Source organism: Macaca nemestrina, chromosome 10 (assembly GCF_043159975.1).
Source record: "Macaca nemestrina isolate mMacNem1 chromosome 10, mMacNem.hap1, whole genome shotgun sequence".
NCBI lineage: Eukaryota > Metazoa > Chordata > Mammalia > Primates > Cercopithecidae > Macaca > Macaca nemestrina.
In genome coordinates, this window is record NC_092134.1 from 135,084,910 (window position 1) to 135,091,142 (window position 6,233).

Sequence of the window (6,233 nt, forward strand, 5' to 3'; positions counted from 1 at the left end):
TCACAGCAGGTAATTAGGGCAGTGGGGCGGGTGGCAGAACCCTGAACTGTGGCTGTTTCTGGTGTCTTGCCCCCGCGGACAGAGCGTGCTGGAGCCTCCGTGGTCCTCTGTGGGGTGGGTGGAGCGCATGAGCTGGGTGCTGCTGGGCCGTGACTGGCTCCCCAGCCCGGGGTTTGTGCAGGACTCCTCCTGAAGACAATTTGGAACCCAGAAAGCAGCACTGAGGAGAACGGGTTTGTGCGTTTCTGGATCCTTGGTGCCTCCCAGTCTCAGACGCTGCGCAGACTCTGAGGGGTCTCACCAGGGAGACTTGCACAGTCGGCCCCGGGGTGGAGTGGGGCTGCAGCGGGTCTTGCAGGAGCTGGAAGGTGGGGGTGAGTGTCTCTCACAGGACCTTTCAAATGGGCCCAGCAGAATGCATCTGTGGAAATGGTGCCACCTAATGCTGGGCTGTGGCCAGCAGGACCTGAAAGGCTACAGCGGGCTGTGTTTCTGCTCTCTTGAGAGTCTCTGCACAGTTTTCCTTGGTTTTTGTCTGTTTGGAGGATGCTTCCCCTTTTCTTGGGCTTACCTAGCCTTCTGAGCGTTCTTGTTAAGTATGACAAAACCATGAGAAGGCATTTTTATGGCATAATTATGTTATCCTGGTGGCTGGGTAAATGACCTGCAAATGCGGGTGACTCAGTAGCTCTGAGGGTGTTCAATATCCAAGACAGAGGTGGGAAGGAAATGTTCAGGCAGGCGTCAGAGGATCTGTTCTCTGCTTTACACTGGGGCCCTGGTTCCCTGACAGTCTTCACACTCCATCCAAAATGGGGATAATGAAGTCTCACGGATTCGGCGTCAGCTGAGAGCTGCCTCCAGCACAGTCTTGTGTGAGTAACAGTTTATATGTTTGGTGCGAAGGGCGGGCGTCATTTGATCTTATTTGTGGTGGTGCTTATTGGTGGCTTTTTCCTAAGGAATTTAGACTTTATTAGCTTTGGCAAGGGAATCCTGAGTGATAAATTGGAAGAATGTTTCAGGAAATTCTGGAACCTGCAGTGAATCTGGATGAAATTGAGATTTGGATTCTCATGATTTCCTAATGCTACCCCGAAACCCAGTAGTTGAGACAGTCGTAGAGCTTCAGTTGTGCTGCCCCAGTTCCCCATTTTAAAAGGAACACGTTGCTTTCATCTAGAATGTTCTGAGCTCTGAGTGCTGCCGGCGGAGTGACCAGCCCTCTGCATCAGAGGGGAAGCCAGGGCTGCGCTCACGACGTCGCAGCAGCTGGGAGCTGACCCTGGACCTCAGGCATGTGTGCTGCTGACCATTTTCTGTAAACTCCAAGGGTGCAGTGGTCTCCTTGGCGCTTTATAGTCTTCTGAAGCTTTTGATGTGTCTGCACCTTACAGATTTTTCCGAAGTAGACGGCCTTTTCCCACACCCTTGTGCTGAGTTTTGTCAGAGGCTGGTGTGTGGGAAGCACCACATCCACATTCTGACAGGGAAGACTCTGGTGCCCAACTGAGGTCAGAGTGGAAATTTGTTTTTCCTTCCCTCCAGTCTGGTCCAGCTGCTCCCTGCTTGGCCAGAAGAAAATCATGCTTATCCAAGTCGTAGGAAAACCCCCTAAGTCAAACATTTGTCTTTTTTCTTTAATATACTCATTTAGTTTATATGTGAATGATAGAGAAATGTCTTTTTAGGGGAAAATTTCTTTAATCACAGAGAACTTTTTGGATTAAAAACTGCAATCAAGAAGCTATTTTGTAATAAGATCTAGTTAAATACTACAGTTGAAAGCTCCTTGTATTAGATCTTAAACTTGGGCCCGGTGTGTGTGTCAGCACGCTCGTGCTCATGAGACCAGGCTCAGCTATGAACTACAGGCACGGTACATACTTTCTGGTTGCTTTTTTGAAAGTCTTACTGCTTGGCCTCTCTGACTCAAATGTCGAGTTACATTGATTCTGTTCAGAATGATCATCCTTCTATCTAGGGTCCAGTCATCTTCCTCTTCTTTGTCTCCTACAGTACTGTGTATTTAATAGTCAAATATTTTATAGGCTATATGGGTGACTGATCTGTTCATTAGGAAAACAATGCCAATTTTTACATCATTATAATGGACTTATTAAATGATTATGTTAGTATAATGAAGTTTACATGGCAAAAGAGGCTTTGCAGATGTGACTGTAATGGACAGTGAGATGGGGGAGGACCCTGGGTTGTCCAGGAGTGGTCCAGTGTCCTCACATGTGCCTTGATGAGAGGGAGTATGAGAGTCTGCCTCAGGAGGAGACCTGAGGATGAGATAGGGGCCAGAGGGCTGTGGGGCTGAGGGCAGGGGTGGGGCAGGGGCCGGAGGGGCATGGGGACAAGGGTGGGGCAGAGGCCGGACGGGGGTGCAGGGCTGAGGCCGGGGCAGTGGTCGGAGGGGTGTGGGGCTGTGAGCCAAGCTGCATGGTGGCCTCTATGAATTGGGAGACTCCAGGCAGGAACACAACCTACTGACCCCTTGGCTTCAGCCCTGGGACTCCTGACTTCCAGGGCTGAGAGGAGGTTTGCATTTGTGGTAATTTGTTGCAGCAGCAATAGGAAGTTAATGTATTGTATCTGTTCTTCACCTCCAAACCTTTGAAAAGTAACCGTGTTGTATCGGCCTTTTGTGTGCCCTAAATTATAATGAGATGGTTTGTAGGAAATAATGGACACAAACGATGGCAGAACAGAAAGGTGGAGAGAAGCAGTGTCTTCTGTGGTTCTGTAGTTTGGGTCTGTGAAGTTAGATTTCGGTCAGAGTGTGTGGTCTTGTTCAGTGTATACCTGGAATACTTGTTCAGAGCTCCTGGGGGAGTGGTCTTTAACACTGTTAGGATTAAAGCTTCAAGCACATCAGGGACAGAGTTCCTGAGTCAGTGTTAGGTGACCTTCAAGTAAGAGTTGGCATGTAGAATCTGCCCACTTTACTAGTATGAAGCAGCAAAATCTTTTTTTTTTTTTTTTGAGATGGAGTCTCATTCTGTCACCCAGCCTGGAGTACAGTGGCGCGGTCTTGGCTCACTGCAACCTCCGCCGCCTGTGCTCAAGTGATTCTCCTGCCTCAGCCTCCAAATTGCATGATTTATTTTCCTGTTTTATATACTTAGTATATGAAAACTCTGCAAACTTTATTAATACAAATGACATGCCAGAACTTATGAGAATCCAGCATTTTCCCATGCAAATTAGTAGTGATGTGGAATTCTGGGCTGGTTTGGTTTTATAAGACTTAGCGGTGGATTCTTTGCCTAATTTCTGCGGAGCTAACAATTGTTAATCACCCAGCACTCTTACCTCCCCCAACAGCTCAGGTGAGGGGTGCTACCCGCGCTGTCGTGTTGACAGGTGGGAGACTGAGGCTTAGATGAGCAGGTGACATGTTACTGTCCAAACCCACCCACCCCGTAGTTTCCTGCCATGGCTCAGTTATCTTCCTGCAAGAAAGGATAGATGCCCTGATGCTGGGTAGAATTCTTTGGGAACCCCTTTCCATCCTCCAGGGAGTTCTTGCTTTATGGTGGTGGCTCACGGGGAGGCCTCTGGCCCACTGAGAATGTGATTCATGTTGTAACATGACTGTCTCTCTGTCCGGCTGCTGTCGATTGGGTGATTTGTAAACAGACATTTATTGCTCACAGTTCTGGAGGCTGGGAGGTCCAAGGTCAAGGCACTTGCAGATCTGCTGCCCCAGGACCTGTGGCTCACAGAGGGCAGCATCTCGCCGGGTCTCGCGTGGCAGCAGGCGTCTCCTCGGGCCTCATGTGGTGGAGGAGCAGGAGGGCTCCTTCAGGCCTCCCAACAAGGACACCAACCCCAGTTCTGAGAGCGGGGCCTCCCAAAGACCCTCCCCACCTCTTAGTTTCCAATCACTACTGCATCAGAGCCACAGCTTCTCATCTGCATTTGCTGCAGGAGGAAGATGCAGGTGCCTGTGCAAGTTGGGGTTCGGTGCAAGAAGTGGAGACTCTCTGGGAGTTTTAGCAGGAGGAACCTAAGGGCTTTGAGAACTGACACCTTAGGACTGTAGTTTTCTTCAGACTGTTAAAACCTTGGTGTGTGACAATACTGAACATTGCCTGAGCCTTGTGATCCTGTAAAACTGATGGTTAAGACATTCCCCCTCCCCACAACTGCGCCCCCACTTTGTTTACTGCAAGAAGCCCCTTCCCATGTGGCTTAGGCTGACTTTCAGATGACCATTTACCGAGGACAGGGCGAGACACAGGCCTTCAAATCCCCCTTCTCTGCCTTATAAGTGATTAGCTAAACTGCCTGTTCCCACTGATGAATCAGAACAAAACACTTGTTGGCCAAATCTTGGTCCCTCCTCTTCTCTCCTTACCCCAGCCTGAGGCCCCTCTGAGGAAACCTCTGATCCCCAATCAGCCACCCCTTGGCTTCCCCAATCGCTTCCTCCTGGCCTTGTTTCCCCTTCCCTGTGAAGGAGGGAGCAGTTCTGGCTGCTCTGAGATGCCGGCAGGCCTGCCATTGGAGCAGTGGGTACTTCCCACCTTGAAATGGTTCTTCGTGGTGCGGTTGCGCCTAGGGGGGTGGACTTGTCTTTGACTGTTGCCTTCCACAGAGGACGGTTAGGGTGGGCAGGAAAGAATTCTCTGCTACAAGTCTGCATTCCAGGCTGTTTCCAGAAGTGGGAATTCTCATGCCCTGCAGTCTGGGAATGGATTTCTAGTGTCCCAGCTTCAGGTGGAGTTGAAATTGAGTGAGGCAGCCCAGCACACATCTGGAACCAGGAACTAGAGCCGTTTTTAAAGTGGCAGTTTCTCCGTAAGATTACCAAAAAAATGCACTCGGCACGTTTCTTTCTTTCTCCTATGCATTTGGCCTTCTAAAATGGGAATGGTGGTTTTTTGAAGCATGGATAGAGTTTTAAATTTTGGGTATTGTAAACCTTAATGTAGCTTCTTAAAATGTTTGCCTGATTATCTGGAGATTTACTAAACCTTTGGAGTGGTAATAAGTTGATCTATATGACTCTGCTTTCTATGATGCAATGAAAGTAGTATAGTTAAAACCTCTGCAGTTGGGTGCAGCAGGCGATTGGCCAAAACAAATTCTGCCTTTTGGTTTTCTTGAACCAAACAAGGGAGTAGAGTGTAGGCTGAAGTGGCAAATTCATTTCAGAGCACGCCAGAGCCATCAACGATTGAGCAGCCTTCTCAGGTGAACGTGTAACGTGCCGTGAGTCTTGACAAGCCTGCCTACTGATGTGTGCACGTGACACCATGGAGCCACACCTAGGAAGATGTGGTTTCTGTAAGAAGCTTTGGAAATCCAAAGTTCAACTTAATTATCCGACTTTGTTACAGAAAAAGCTTTGACCAAGATGACCAAAGACCTGATTGTCTCATGGTCGAGACGTGGTTGTAAAATTGCCCTTACTTGGTGCCCATCAGTGTTGGTCCACAGTGATACTCCTCCCACCTCACTGAATAGTTTGGAGACTGAAATGAGACTGTGAACATCTCCTTAAGGTGAAAAGGGCTCTGGGGCATCCGGGAATATCCGCACACCCGTGACCATTCCCCTTTAAGGTGGAAAGGATGGCTGGGTCACGCGGGAGCATCCGCACATCTGTGGCTGTCCTCTTTAAGGTGGAAAGGGCTGCTGGGGTGCCCAGCAATATCTGCACACCCGTGGCCATTGTGGCTGTCCCCCTTTCTGCTCAGTCACCTCTGGGTTCCCGCATTCAGGCTTTGGGACACTCATGAGCAGCTCATCCCCCTGGGCTGGTGAGGATGTAGTGGGAGTTTGTTCTGAGGCTCTGTCACCGTCTGCCCTGTCATGAGCTGGGCAAGGCAGCGGCAGTGACCCCGGAGGAGTCTGGTCAGTGAGGGCTCCGGCAGGAAGTGCCGAGGCTTGAGGTGGCTCTGCCAGTCGTAACCAAATGTCTTTCCTCTTATTTCCACGATTCCTTCTAGTTCTGCGCCATGCACTGCAGAGTCTGTGTGTGTCTATAAATACACATTAATTACGATACAGGTGTCTCTTTCCCCTCTGGGGCTGGGCCTAGGTAGTGAAGTACAAGACCCCCTTACTGCTGGATGCCCATCAGCACGAGGCACTGCCTGCCCTGCTGACGAATGCCTACAGCGAGTCCTGGAAGCTCCCTCCTGAGCACCTGGCCCTGTAGACGGTGTACATGGGAGACAGATGAGCTCCCCTTGCCCCGCCCTGAGCAGAGACTG